Source organism: Schistocerca gregaria, chromosome 2, assembly GCF_023897955.1.
Source record: "Schistocerca gregaria isolate iqSchGreg1 chromosome 2, iqSchGreg1.2, whole genome shotgun sequence".
Taxonomy (NCBI): Eukaryota; Metazoa; Arthropoda; class Insecta; order Orthoptera; family Acrididae; genus Schistocerca; species Schistocerca gregaria.
Window position 1 is genome coordinate 476,396,815 of NC_064921.1, and position 14,720 is coordinate 476,411,534.

The window sequence follows — 14,720 nt, forward strand, 5'->3', positions numbered from 1 at the left end:
TTCATGCTCTTCAAGGGTCCGTACTTGTAATTCTATTGATACTTTCAGTTGGTGACAGTTTGAAATCACGTGTTTGTAGTCAGTTCTTTGCCTTTTGTTCTACTTCGTCCATCGGCTCGTTCTTGCGAATTGTGTTTTCTCAACTCCTGTTTGTTACAGAGAATGAGTTAATGAGGTGTTTGCACCATAGTGGACGACTGCAAAGACTGAAGTACAATGTTGCTATCTGATAGGATTAGAAGTTTCTTAGGTTTGACTGTTTGGCCATAAATGACTACTTCTCATGGCATATGCTTACGCGCAGGAGACGGGCTTTCTTTGGGGAGTAAAAATTGTTGACGCTATCCGGTGTTTCGCTAGAAAATAACACAGCTTGCATTGCTTTTGTCATGGACTTTTGGTCTATCAGTGGTATTAAAATCTTGGTAGTTAAGTTGAATCACATATCGCATTTGTAGCACCGTATCGGCTAGTTCCCAATCTGTTGCAGCTAGGCACTGTTAATCTGGGGAGTAGTATCGTGCACAGGTCGTATGCGCTCGTGCAATAGTAGTGGTTCGTTAGCCACCAGTGTGTTGATGATGAAGGGATGTGACTGATGTGAGCTACAATGAGCAAGTTGCGACTGATCTATTGGTTGGATTCACTGCCCGGCAGAAGATGTTTCTCAGCATCATCTGAAGTGATAGCACAGCATTACCTGAGCTGCAGTAAGTAGGGTAAGATGGACAGTATTTTTGACCCAACGGCTTCCGTAGTTTCACTTATTGTTCATAAAATGGATTCTGATTAGTTTAATAAATTTTTCTTTGAAATTTATTGCCATAGTGCTTTCGTCTATTCATCTGATTAAATTTTTGAATTAATAATATTTTATGTTAATCATGCTCACACAACGTTCAGTATCCATTATGTGTCAGTCCATTTCACTGCCTAATCGCGTCAAAACAGATCTTCTAGTAAATGAAATGTTTGTTGAAGATGCCGGTCAAAATAGTGCCAAAATATTATATTGGTACCAAGTACATGCACAAGTCTGCCGAATTCATGTACAAATGCGTGTGCGAATTACTTATTTCTTGCAGCTTTGTAGACAGTTTGTTTTAACCAGTTGGCGAATAGATAATGAAAAACTGTGAAAGAGTTTCAAATAAGGCTTAATTAAGTGGCCTTAAGTACCGACTGTTGAGAAACATCATTAAGTAGATGGACCACGATAGTTTCACTAGTGTTCATCATAGTTTCAGGGCTGAGGGGGGGGGGGCGGAGGGGGGGGAGTGGATTAATTTCAATATCTGTAGTGTGATTGTGACAAATTCAATGTCTAATCAAAATGTTAATCAATCTCGTTAAATACCAGTCAGCTAATCGGTGCAGTTTTCCAGTCAGGAGAACAGTCAGGGTGAGAACAAATTTTTACGTGACTTCACGTATCCGTTGTAATAAAAATGGGACGAGATGTAGCTTAATCTGTTCACTATAGGCCGAAAATTAAGAAGTGTCCACGTGAACTTCAGTAAGTGTTTGTAATTGTACTCTGCGATTGATGAAAAGGACCATCAGGTTGCAAGCTATTTTTCATACTTTATTTATGTAGTGTCACATATTGCGCAGCTTGGATAAGTTCCATCACACGCTGAATCATCGTAATTGTTTTCTGGACTTTTTCCTCTTAATGTAGAGAAACCAATTTGTTCTTGGGGCATGTCTCAGTTGGAGGTAGACCGCATTAGATACCTCTTTCCTACGCTGGTAAATCATAATTCGAAGTTCGTCTGCTAAATAAGAGCACGAGTTTACATCTAATTTAGTGTTTCTGCTAAGGTTGCCACTGGAACAATTGTTATTGATTACTGCTATTTCAACCATAGCTCACATTGTACCCTTATTTTCATTTTTTATTTTTATTTTATTGTCTTAGCGTGATGGCTGGGCAAGGATCCGAACCCTGTTCCTTTGGAAAGAGCGCCTGAACACCTGCGCCCCATTGCTCGAAGCAATAGTTGGGAACTAGCTCGCTGAGCAGACAGGATGCACTTCAGTGACAATCAGAGTATAGGAGATGTACCACTTGTAGCTGTACGTTTATTGCTTGAAACTGGTATACAATTCCTCGGGAATGCTTCCATGGCCATTAAGCAGTAATAATCATTTCGCGAGAGCTTACAAATGAAGACAAGGGGCAGTATAATTAGCAGCGCTATGTCGTTAGGCTGGCTGGTCTGTTTGCCGCTCTGGCCTAACAAAACTGCCGTACTACGGTGTACCAACAGCACATAACTATTTGTAATTAGTTTTAACCTGGAACTCAAGGGACAGCTGCTCTCCACGTGTCTGCAAATGCTTGTCTTTATAGGCACAATCCAATAATAGTAATGGCAGCCTCCGTCGCACGTAATGATTGCCAGTTGATACTTGGCTGCTGTTCTCTTTCTACCTCTAAGAATTGTAGAAGCTGGAAGCACATTTCTGTAGGCACGTCACAGTATAACAAAATGATTCAAATGGCTCTAAGGACTGTGGGACTTAACATCTGAGGTCATCAGTCCCCTAGACTTAGAACTACTTAAACCTAACTAACCTAAGGACATGACACACATCCACGCCCGAGGCAGGATTCGAACCTGCGACCGTAGGAGCAGCGCGGTTCCGAACTGAAGCACCCAGAACCGCTCGACCACAGCGGCCGGCATAGTATAACTGTTTGATCCATCACCATGGGAATACCACTGTTACTTGAAGCCGTACTTGCCCTCTGTATACCGACGGGGGCCCCTAAGTGGGAACGTTCAAATCTTGAGCACAAGCCGTCTTTCTCAAGAAAATTAAGATAACGTATGTCTTACGCAAACGATTAACACAGAACTAAGTAGTTTCCTACCATCTCCTTGAACGCTCTGGGAACAAGAGGAGAAACTGTCACCTTAAAAATGTTAGATACGGAGATCTTACGAAATGTATACAGTTGAACAGAGTTCCTTTGCTTTATCTGTGGTTATTCTTACCCACATTTGTGATGTATATGTTTTCCATTCCGTTCAATACTTCAGTCAGGTTTTCGGCCCGAAGGGTTATGAAAGCCTTGTACGTTATCACTCATATCAATTCCCTTGCAGTTATATCATTTCCTGAAATATGCTTCCATTTACCAGGTGTCTCCAACTGGGAATTTTCTGCCTCTAAAGTCAATAAACATTGAGGATATTCTGATATTCTTTATTGTATCTACCATTATGGAGAACAATGTCAGAATTGTTTCTCCAGAGCCTTACATTTTTTTGAACCAAAACTGACCTTCGTGCAGCCTTTCTTTAATTTTTCTTCCAATTAATAGCCAACAGTTCAAAAGTCCGAATTCTTGAGATATAGAGCCCGCTAGTTTTCACGATCATCCTCTGAGCCATTATGAGTACAACCTAGATTACATGTTAGCAATAACGACCACAGTGGCAGCCATTAACAGCCTGCCGTCCACCTCCTGCTCAACATGCGCACTCGTGACCAGAAGTTACCGACTCTTCTGAGACTTACACACGATACAACATGAGGCTACCTATCAAGTGTGCACTAAAAGGCACATTGCAAACATTGTGACACAAGGCAGAGTGTTACGGGTACGAAGTATACCCGAAAACCGTCCACGAGCCATGGGCGGTGTTTCTGTGTTGTGGATAAATGCATCCACATGGCATGGGTAACGCTTCCCTTTTCTGAACGAGAGTCCCTGAAGATCATCAGTGGTCCGTCTGCATTGAGCTGCAATCCTGCGTACATTGTTCAATTTATCTTTAACCGTGCTTAAATCCGGGGAACGAGCTAGTCGTTAGAGACATGTGCTGTCGTATAGTGGATACTCGGGCATCCCAGCAATCCTGTTTGGATGGGAGTTATCACTCATTTGATGGAACTCAGATCTAGGGGTACCAAGACGAAGGCTCACGTATCATTTGCACACCCTCAGTCATCGTAGGACCCATAGGGAACAAATGTAGTGGCCTATCTGCTGTTAATAATATGTCGCCCCCACGAGAACACTAATTCCGGTTCCTTCCCTCAATGTTGGCATTGCAGTGACGTGTTCCAGGACGTTGCCAGGTGATACATAATGAGTAGAAATCTATCGGCTAAACCGTGAAACATCTGTGAACGAGAGACCAACCCGTTGTTCTGGGTCTATTCACAATAGAAAGGCACTACATTCGCTGATAAATGAGGTCTGACAGGTCGTCCAACATAGAGGAACGTCTCGATACAAATGATACACAGACTGAAGATGCACAGCGCGGGTGATGTGCATGTCCTCCGCCAAGGGAAGTTACAGTGTTTTCTGGACGTCTTCCTTGAGACAATTGATGTTAGGATGTCGAACATGGTCTAACTTTGCCCGCGCTACTATTAACGGCCTAACGTCTCGTACTTGTTGCAATCTTCTTCACAACTGTGACATGATGCTGAAGGCAACAACTGACTCGTAATCCATCTCAGATCTTTGATCTGCCACGTCTAACGGCATTCACAGGAGTTTCCATCTTCCCACCTGCCTCATACTTTAATACTGTCTACGGTCCTCTCCGCCCCCCCCCCCCCCCCCCAACACACACACACTCGCGCACACACGCGCGCAGCGAACTTGCAAATTTAAAAGCCCTTTTACACGAGGGCGTGCTAAAAAGTAATGCTCCAATTTTTTTTGTGTGAAAACGCTTAAAGCTTTTTTTAAATAAAACAAACATCTTACATCTTTATTCTTAACGTCTACACATTTGCGACTGCTGCTATAAGGCTCCGAACTGTAGCGTGTGACAAAGGTGGTGAGTAATTTAACCATATCCGTGCGGGAGAGCATGTTTAATCGAGTTTCGAAGAGTTCGTTCACACATGGCGCACTTTCTCCTTTAGCATGGCTTTGCCAGACCACATACGAGCGCTGCGAGGTCTGGAACAACCCGTCGTCTTAGGTTCACTATCACCGATCGTACTTCATATAATCTCGACTTGACCCCAGCTGATTTTCATCTGTTTCCAAAACAGAAAGAATACCTTCGAGAACTTTACTTTGATAGCGATGAAGTGGTGCTAGCAGAGGTGATGTCGTGTCACCGTCAACGAAATCAAACATTGCGCAGTGACGGTATCGACAAACTGGTTTGTCGTTGGGAGAATGTGCTAACTTGAGAACCTGTAGCCATGAAGAATGAATGTCAAGAATGTTAATAACGGCTGTTCTGTTTAAAAGGCTTGAACCGAGATTTTAGTGGGGTTGGAGGACTGGGATTGTACTAACTGATGAGGTTGAGTAAAATAATATTGACCGAAAAATGTATTTGCGGCAGGCACAGTAAACTCGGGGCTAGACCCAAGATAGTGTCGTGGCTGCGGGAGCACCTGCTTGGAATCCTACGTCAGGCACCATCGACAACCAGTAACGGCCACCGGCGCTTTCCTGTACTTGTCGGCGTAAGAAGGGTAAAAGAACAGGCCCGCAAAACTACAGACCAATGTCCTTAACATCGGTTTGCTGCAGAATTCCTGAGCATGTTACCTCTCCAACCGAGAATTAGAATTAATGGGCAAATTATTTGTATTTTAAGAATGAGATTACGTAGTAATTTGTGACCACGTGAATATTAATTATTACAGGTGCGCCAACTTTATTCGCGCTTGAACATCGGACTTCGTAACGAAATAATAACTGCAGGCTCTGAAAAGTTTGTGATCCTTAGTAGAGGTCTGCATGCGATGTAGAAAATGGCTGCTAATTCTTCGCCTGCCTGTCGTTTACTGGAAAGCATTACAAGTACAAACAGAAAGCCGAACATTTTATATGTCAGCCGTGAAAATGGTGGTAATTAGTTTTACAGTAAATTCCCAGTTAATGCAGTTATCATTAGCTAATAATCACATATGCTTACATCATCAGTGGGCAAGGCAAGAGAGAGCTGGCTAGCTGAAGGAGAAGAGAAGAGAGAGAGTTTGTTAAAGACAAGTGATTAACAACTTACAAAAATTCAGAGATAACGTTTTGTTGATTTTCATCGCAATGACTAATAAATACAAAGAAGTGCCAAAGAAACTGGTAATCCTGCCTAATATCGTGTAGGGCGTCCACGAGCACGCAGAGGTATCACAACACGACGTAGCGTGAACTTGACGTCTGAAATAGTGCTGCAGGGAACTCACGCCATGAATCCTGCAGGGCTCTCCATAAATCCGTAAGAGTACAATGGGGTAGCGATCTCTTCTGAACAGCACTTTGCAAGCATCCCAGATGTACATGTCTAGGGAGTTTGGTGGCCAGCAGGAGTGTTTAAACTCAGAGGAGTGTTCCTGCAGCCACTATGTACAATTCTGGACGTGTGGGGCGTCGCATTGTCCTGTTGGAATTGCCCAAGTCCTTCGAAATGCACAATGGACATGAATGGATGCAGGGGATCAGATGCTTACTTACGTGTCACCTGTCTGACTCGTATCTAGATGTATGAGGGTTTCCATATCATTCCAACTGCGCAAGCCCCACACCATTACAGAGTCTCAACCAGCTTGATCAGTCCCCTGCTGTTATGCAGGGTCCATGGATTGGTGAGGTTGTCTCCATACCCGTACACGTCCATCCGCTCGATACAATTTGAAACGAGACTCGTCCGACCAGCAACATGTTTTCAGTCATCAACAGTGCATTGTCAGTGTTGACTGGCCCACACGAGGCGTAAAGCTTTGTGTCGTGCAGTGATCAAGGGTAAACGAGTGGGCCTTCGGCTCTGACGATACTTCGTTGAATGGTTCACGCGCTGACTCTTGTTAGTGGCCGAGCATTGAAATCTGCAGCAATTTGCGGAAGAGTTGCACTTCTGTCACGTTGAACGATTCTCTTCAGTCGTCGTTGGTCCCGATCTTGCAGGATCTTTACCGGCCCCAGCGGTGACGAAATTTGATGTTTTACCGGAATCTCAATATTTACGGTACACTCGTGAGATGGTTGTACGCGAAAATCCCCACTTCATCTCTACCTCTGAGATGCTGTGTGCCATTGCTCGTGCGCCGAGTATAACACCACGTTAAAACTCACTTAGATCTTGATAACCTGCTATTGCAGCCGTAACCGACCTAACAACTGCGCCAGACACGTGCAGTCTTATATACACTCCTGGAAGTTGAAATAAGAACACCGTGAATTCATTGTCCCAGGAAGGAGAAACGTTATTGACACATTCCTGGGGTCAGATACATCACATGATCACACTGACAGAACCACAGGCACATAGACACAGGCAACAGAGCATGCACAATGTCGGCACTAGTACAGTGTATATCCACCTTTCGCAGCAATGCAGGCTGCTATTCTCCCATGGAGACGATCGTAGAGTTGCTGGATGTAGTCCTGAGGAACGGCTTGCCATGCCATTTCCACCTGGCGCCTCAGTTGGACCAGCGTTCGTGCTGGACGTGCAGACCGCGTGAAACGACGCTTCATCCAGTCCCAAACATGCTCAATAGGGGACAGATCCGGAGATCTTGCTGGCCAGGGTAGTTGACTTACACCTTCTAGAGCACGTTGGGTGGCACGGGATACATGCGGACGTGCATTGTCCTGTTGGAAGAGCAAGTTCCCTTGCCGGTCTAGGAATGGTAGAACGATGGGTTCGATGACGGTTTGGATGTACCATGCACTATTCAGTGTCCCCTCGACGATCACCAGAGGTGTACAGCCAGTGTAGGAGATCGCTCCCCACACCATGATGCCGGGTGTTGGCCCTGTGTGCCTCGGTCGTATGCAGTCCTGATTGTCGCGCTCACCTGCATGGCGCCAAACACGCATACGACCATCATTGGCACCAAGGCAGAAGCGACTCTCATCGCTGAAGACGACACGTCTCCATTCGTCCCTCCATTCACGCCTGTCGCGACACCACTGGAGGCGGGCTGCACGATGTTGGGGCGTGAGCGGAAGACGGCCTAACGGTGTGCGGGACCGTAGCCCAGCTTCATGGAGACGGTTGCGAATGGTCCTCGCCGATACCCCAGGAGCAACAGTGTCCCTAATTTGCTGGGAAGTGGCGGTGCGGTCCCCTACGGCACTGCGTAGGATCCTACGGTCTTGGCGTGCATCCGTGCGTCGCTGCGGTCCGGTCCCAGATCGACGGGCACGTGTACCTTCCGCCGACCACTGGCGACAACATCGATGTACTGTGGAGACCTCACGCCCCACGTGTTGAGGACTTCGGCGGTACGTCCACCCGGCCTCCCGCATGCCCACTATACACCCTCGCTCAAAGTCCGTCAACTGCACATACGCTTCACGTCCACGCTGTCGCGCCATGCTACCAGTGTTAAAGACTGCGATGGAGCTCTGTATGCCACGGCAAACTGGCTGGCACTGACGGCGGCAGTGCACAAATGCTGCGCAGCTACCGCCATTCGACGGCCAACACCGCGGTTCCTGGTGTGTCCGCTTTGCCGTGCGTGTGATCATTGCTTGTACAGCCCTCTCGCAGTGTCCGGAGCAAGTATGGTGGGTCTGACACACCGGTGTCAATGTGTTCTTTTTTCCATTTCCAGGAGTGTATTTCCGACCACAGCGCCGTATCCTGCCTGTATACATAACTCTGTATTTGAATACGCATGCCTATACCAGTTTCTTTGGCGGTTCAGTCTACATTAAGTTTGTTTTCTCTGACCTTGAACAGAAAAGATAATGCAACTACAGATGTTAAAAAGCATTTATAATAGAAAATATATACAACTTCAAGAATAATTTGGTATATGTACGAAAAGAAGTCGATGCATTGTTACATGTAGGCTTTTCTTTGTCTACGTATTGCAAAACTACAGTACATTTCCAGACGTTTGGTCTCTCTTGAGGGGGAATGCTGGCAGAAAAAAATATCAAGCTTTCCTGCAACATTTGAAATGTGCCACGAAACCAAAGCAAACAAGAAAACTAAGAGTGAGAGGCAGCATGGTCGTCAACTACTGTATTACAGTGCGACAGGAACTGGTTAACTTCCTATGTTAGGAAACGACGCCAAAGCTAACTGATCCAAGCGACGTGTTTGGCAGCTGATGCACACGCAAGCAATAGCGCGCACCCAACACGAGCAGTCGGTTTTGACGTGAAAGTCGCTCGGGTAAAACGATCTGAAGAGCTTCGCCCATAAGAGCTGTTGCAGGCACACGGAAAGGTCTGGTACTGGCGCTTCAGATATGTCACTTGCTTTCGGATCACATATCGAAGTGAACAACTTTTTTTATCGTTTATTCAGAAGCTCCCTTGAGTTATGGAGTTGTGTGTGCGTAACTTCTCCGTACACGCCGAGCAATGTAATGCTGTGTAATACCCCGGTGGCGCCACCGCTGTCTCCTTTGTAAGCAACGCCGGCGGCAGCGCTAATGAAGCGATCGTTGATCCCGGCATGCGCTGCGGCCGGCCTCCACACAGGGTATTTAGCTGCGACGCCGACGGGCGTCGTTGCGCTGCCGGCGCGCGGAATGCTGATGAGGCGCTCCAGTCCGCTCCACTCCACTTCCAGTCCCAGCGCCGAGCGTCGCGCTTCATGGCCAATCATAGCGGCGATTACGCAGCCATTTTCTGCGGTAATTTCTTTTCTGCATTCATAAGGAGCGGCCCTCCGCGTCAGGGTAGAATTTTGCATAACAAAATGTTTTACTCGACGTACACGCCCTAAGACATGGGCGATGTTCGGGGAGGTGTGACTAGGGAAGCCTAAGGATACAGTTCTCCACACTCAATTTTTCTCGAACGCTGCCTAGTGGTGTCGAGATGAATCTGGAATTAAATTTTAAGACATATAAAAAATATATAAAAGTTATACTGCGTCTTCCAATATACTCTGAGGTGACAGACATTATGTGATTCCTCCTTATATCGTGGCAGACCTCTGTATGCCCGGCGTAATTCAGCAAGTCGACGTGGCATGGACTTAACAAGTTGTTGGAAGTCCTCTCCAGAAATAATGAGCCATACTGTCTTTACAGCCGTCCGTAATAGCGAAAGTGTTGCTGCTGTAGGATTTTGTTCACAAAATGACCTCTCGATTATGCCCATAAATGTTTCGATGGGATTCATGTCGGACGAGCTGGATAGCCAAATCATTGGATCGAATTGTCCTTCAAACCAAATGTGAACAACTGCCGATCATTGAAAGGGGGCATTGTCATCCATCGTTGTTTGGGAACATGAAGTCCATGAGTGGCTACAAATTGTAGCCGGACATAACGATTTCCAGCTAATGATCAGTTCAACTGGACCAGAGGAGCCAGTCCATTCCATGTCAACACAGCCCACACCATTATTGACCCACCAAAAACTTGCACAGTGCCTTCTGGACAACATGAATCCATGGCTTCGTGGGGTCTGTGCATGCTCCAACCCTACCATCAGTTCGTACCAATTGAAATCGAGACTCATCTGACCAGGCCACTGTTTTCCAGCCGTCTAGGGTCCAACCGATACGGCCACAAGCCCAGGAGGGGCGCTGCTGACAATGTCGTGCTGTTAGCAATGGCACTCGCGTCTGTCGTGTGCTGCCACTGGATACGTTAGTCGTAGGTGCCACATTGATTTCTGCGGTGAGTGGCAGGGTTGCTTGTCTGTTAGCATTGACAACACCACGCAAACGCTGCTTCTGTTGGTCGTCAAGTGAAGGCTGTCGGTCACCGCGTTGCCCGTGGTGAGAAATAATGCTTGAAATTTGGCGTTTTCGACTCACCATTGATACTATGCATCTCGGAATGTCCCATGCGTCTATCTCAAACTATCATTCCGCGTTTAAAGTCTGTTAATTCCTATCGCGCGCCCAAAACTTTTTCGCATGAATCACTTAAGTACAAATGACAGCTCCTCCAATCCAGTACCCTTTTATACCTTGTGTACGCTATAGTACCGCCATCTATATATGTTCATATCGCTATCCCATGAGTTCTGTCACCTCAGTGTACACTGATAAGCCAAAACATTATGATCATTGCCCATAAGGAAACTTTATTCTGCTGGCGATGTTGCGGACGTATGGCCACAAAAGACGAGTATGTTAGAGACGAATTGGGAACCATTCTAGCGACGATACGGGAAATCCGGTGACTCACGCGACTTCCACAAAGTGTAGATTGTTATGGCATCTTCCACTAGGATAACTATCCATATCAAAAGGCAAGAATCGTGATACATTGCTTTGAGTAGCATAATAGTGAAGTAACGTTAATGTCTTCGGTCACCAAATACGCCTGTCCCGAACCCGATGACACACCTAGCATTATATTCGGCTCCCACCTACTAGCGGTCCGTATTTTCCTAGAACTGTGTGCGTTTGCGTAGACATCGCCGGTTAATTTTTGCAGCACTGCCACTAACCCCGCCCCCCCTCTTTCTTCCAGTCGCGAAAGGCACGGGAATAAAGATCGTTGTTAATCCTGTCCGTGAGATCGAAGATTTTTAGATTTTATCGTGAGGTGTACATAGGAGAAAGCAATATATTCGTTGACTCCTGTAGCAATGTACGGTTTCGGAATTTTGACGGTAAACCACACTGTGATACACAACACCTCTCTTGTGCAGGCAGCTATTTGAGTTTTATAAGCATAGTTACTCAAAGTTTCCGTGACGGAAAACGTTGCTCTTCTTAGGATCTCACTCTCGTCTCTCAGTCGCTTCTGGTAAGCGAGTTAGACTCACGAGCAATATTGCAGTAGCGCTCAAATGAAGATTTTTGTAATCTACCTGCTTCGTGAGCTGAATGCAGATCCTGGAGCTTTTCCCAATGAACCTCAGTGTGACTTTCCTATGATAAATTTTATGTGATCGTTCCACTTTAAATCACTCCGCACACATACACCCGGGTATTTAGTGAATGTGACTGCTTCCAATGAGTGTTCGACAGTCGCATAATCATGCAATGTCTCCCGTCCTATACATGGGCGATGCATTAAACTAAGCGTCGATACTCTGCAGATCTTCGTCTACAGCTCAGACTGTACTTCCGAGAAAGCACAGACGGAGACGTAAACAGCATGCCCTTCGGCACTGTCACATACAGAACGCTGTTAAGCGCTGCTTCAATATATGATCACTCCAATAATTATCAAGTTGTTACAAGAAAATAAACAGGACCATCTCTACATCTAGACAGGTACTCCGAAAGCTGCCGTACGGTGTATGGCGAAGGGTGCCCTGTGGAGCTACTAGTCCTTTCCTTTCCTGTTCAACTCGCAAACAAAAAATGGCTCTGAGCATTATGGGACTTAACTTCTGAGGTCATCAGTCCCCTAGACCTTAGAACTACTTAAACCTAACTAACCTAAGGACATTGCACACATCCATTCCCGAGGCAGGATTCGAACCTGCGACCGTAGCGGTCACGCGGCCCCAGACTGTAGCGCCTAGAACCGCTCGGCCAGTCCGGCCGGCCACTCGCAAACAGATCGAGGGAAAAACCACTGTCTATATGACTCGCATGAGTCTTAATTTCTCATATGTTCGTGGTCCTTACGCTCAATGTCTGTTGGAGGCAGCAGAATCATTCGGCAGTCAGCCGGTTATATAAATTTTCTCAATAGTGTCCCTCAAATAGAACATCTCCTTCCCTCCAGGAATTCCCATTTCAGTTGTCAAAGTATCTCCGTGTTGTTCGAATCTACAGGTAACAAATCTACGAGGGTAATCCCAAAAGTAAGGTCTCCTATTTTTTATACGTACATAGACCTGTTTATTTTCCACAATGGCTTACATTAGTTTACAGCTTGGACATTTAGCTATTTTTCGACATAATCACCATTTCCGTCGATGCATTTATGTAGACGCTGTAGCAGTTTTTGTGTGCCCATGTCATACCAGCTCGCCGCCATGCTGTTTCTGGACTCAGTTGTTACGGGTGACGAAACCTGAGCATACCACTTTACACCTGAGGCCAAGCAACAATCACGCTAGTAGCGGCATCCTTCTTCGCCAAAGCCGCGGAAATTCAAACAAAGACAGTCTGCCGGTAAAGTCATGACAGCCGCGCGGGGGATTAGCCGAGCGGTTTGGGACGCTGCAGTCTTGGACTGCGAGTCCTCCCTTGGGCATGGGTGTGTGTATTTGTCCTAGGATAATTTAGGTTAAGTAGTGTGTAAGCTTAGGGACTGATGACCTTAGCAGTTAAGTCCCATTAGATTCCACGCACATTTGATCAGTTTTGAGGATAACATACTGGGCTCTATTACTTACGAAGTCTTCAAGCCACTCACATCTCTGTGAACTTGTTCCATATACTCGTACCTTCGTTAACAGTCTACAATGGGACACCGTATCAAATGCTTTCCGGAAATCTATAAATGTGGAATCTGCCTGTTACCCTTCATCCATAGTTCACAGTATATCACGTGAGAAGGTGCAAGCTGAGTTTCGTACGAGCGATGCTTTCTAATACCGTGCTGATTCGTGGACAAAAGCTTCTCAATCTCAAGAAAATTTGTTATGTACGAACTTAGAATATGTTCAAGTATTCTGCAGCAAACCGAAGTTAGGAATATTGGTGTGTAATTTTGCAGGTTCGTTCTTTTACTCTTCTGATATACAAGTCACTTGCGATTTTTTCCAGTAACTTGGACCTTTGTACTAGGTGAGTGATTCCCGATAAATGCAAGGAAGATAAGGGGCCAATTCCGTAGAGTACTCTTCGTAAAACCGAAATCGGATTCCATCCCGACCTGAGGACTTACTGGCTCTCAAATCTTTCAGTGTTTGCTCTACGACAGGGATGCTTATTACTATGTCGTCCACACGGAAGTCTGTCCGATGGTCAAAAGACGGTATGTTTGTACGATTCTCGTGCGTGAACGATTTCTTGAACGATAAATTTAAACTTGGGCTTTCGTTTCGCTATCTTGAACTGCCATACCAGACTGATCAACAACGGAGCGAATGGAAACCTTGGACGCGCTTAGTCATTTTACATAGGATCAGTATTTTCTCTGGTTCCCTACCATATCTTCCGCTATGGCATAACGGTGCTAAGGCATAACGGTGATAGTTCTTGTATTCTTTGCTCTAAGATTTTTTCACAAACTCATGAATCTCGACTAACCTATGCTTGTGCATTCTGTTTGGAACTGAGAGTCCAACAGCCTCCACTTCCTCAGAATCTTCCCAGTTTCGCTATTGGACCATGGTGGGTCTTTCCCATTCTTTGATCACTTACTAGGCACATAACTCTTGAAATTAAGATTTACAATCTGCTTGAACTTTGCCCGTAATCCCTTTGCTTCTATCTTATTGGAACTAAGTGACATCAGTTCACTCTTTAAATGAGATGCTAACAACTGTTTGTGTGCTCTATCTAGCAGGAACACTCTCTTAGCCTTCCCGAATGATTCATTAACTCTCGTATCCATAGATGCTATAATGACATCATGACCGCTAATACCCGGTTACATACTGACTTTGTCGATAAGATCCGGACTCTTTGTAGCTACAAGGTCTAAGATATTTCCATTGCGCGTGAGCCACCGAGATGTTTTCACGAGATTTACATGGTAGTACCTGGGCTGTTGATTTGCAAGACAACGTCACGATCTTCATCTATGACCGTGGCGCTGTCTCAACGTATTTTATCGAGAACGGTTAAGATGGCTGTTTGTACTACGGTATTTTAATCTGTATAGTCCATTGAAGAAGTTGTGGGCGAGCAACGCTCGTGAGCGATTAACATATTAAGACCACAACTACT

At 45.6% G+C, this 14,720-nt stretch overlaps 1 protein-coding gene across 1 annotated transcript in view; it reads left to right on the plus strand.

Moving 5' to 3' along the window:
- LOC126326837 (ankyrin repeat domain-containing protein 6-like) overlaps positions 1–14,720 on the plus strand; it is a 638,792-nt gene that overhangs the window by 180,970 nt on the left and 443,102 nt on the right. The gene's annotated exons all lie outside the window — the stretch shown is intronic.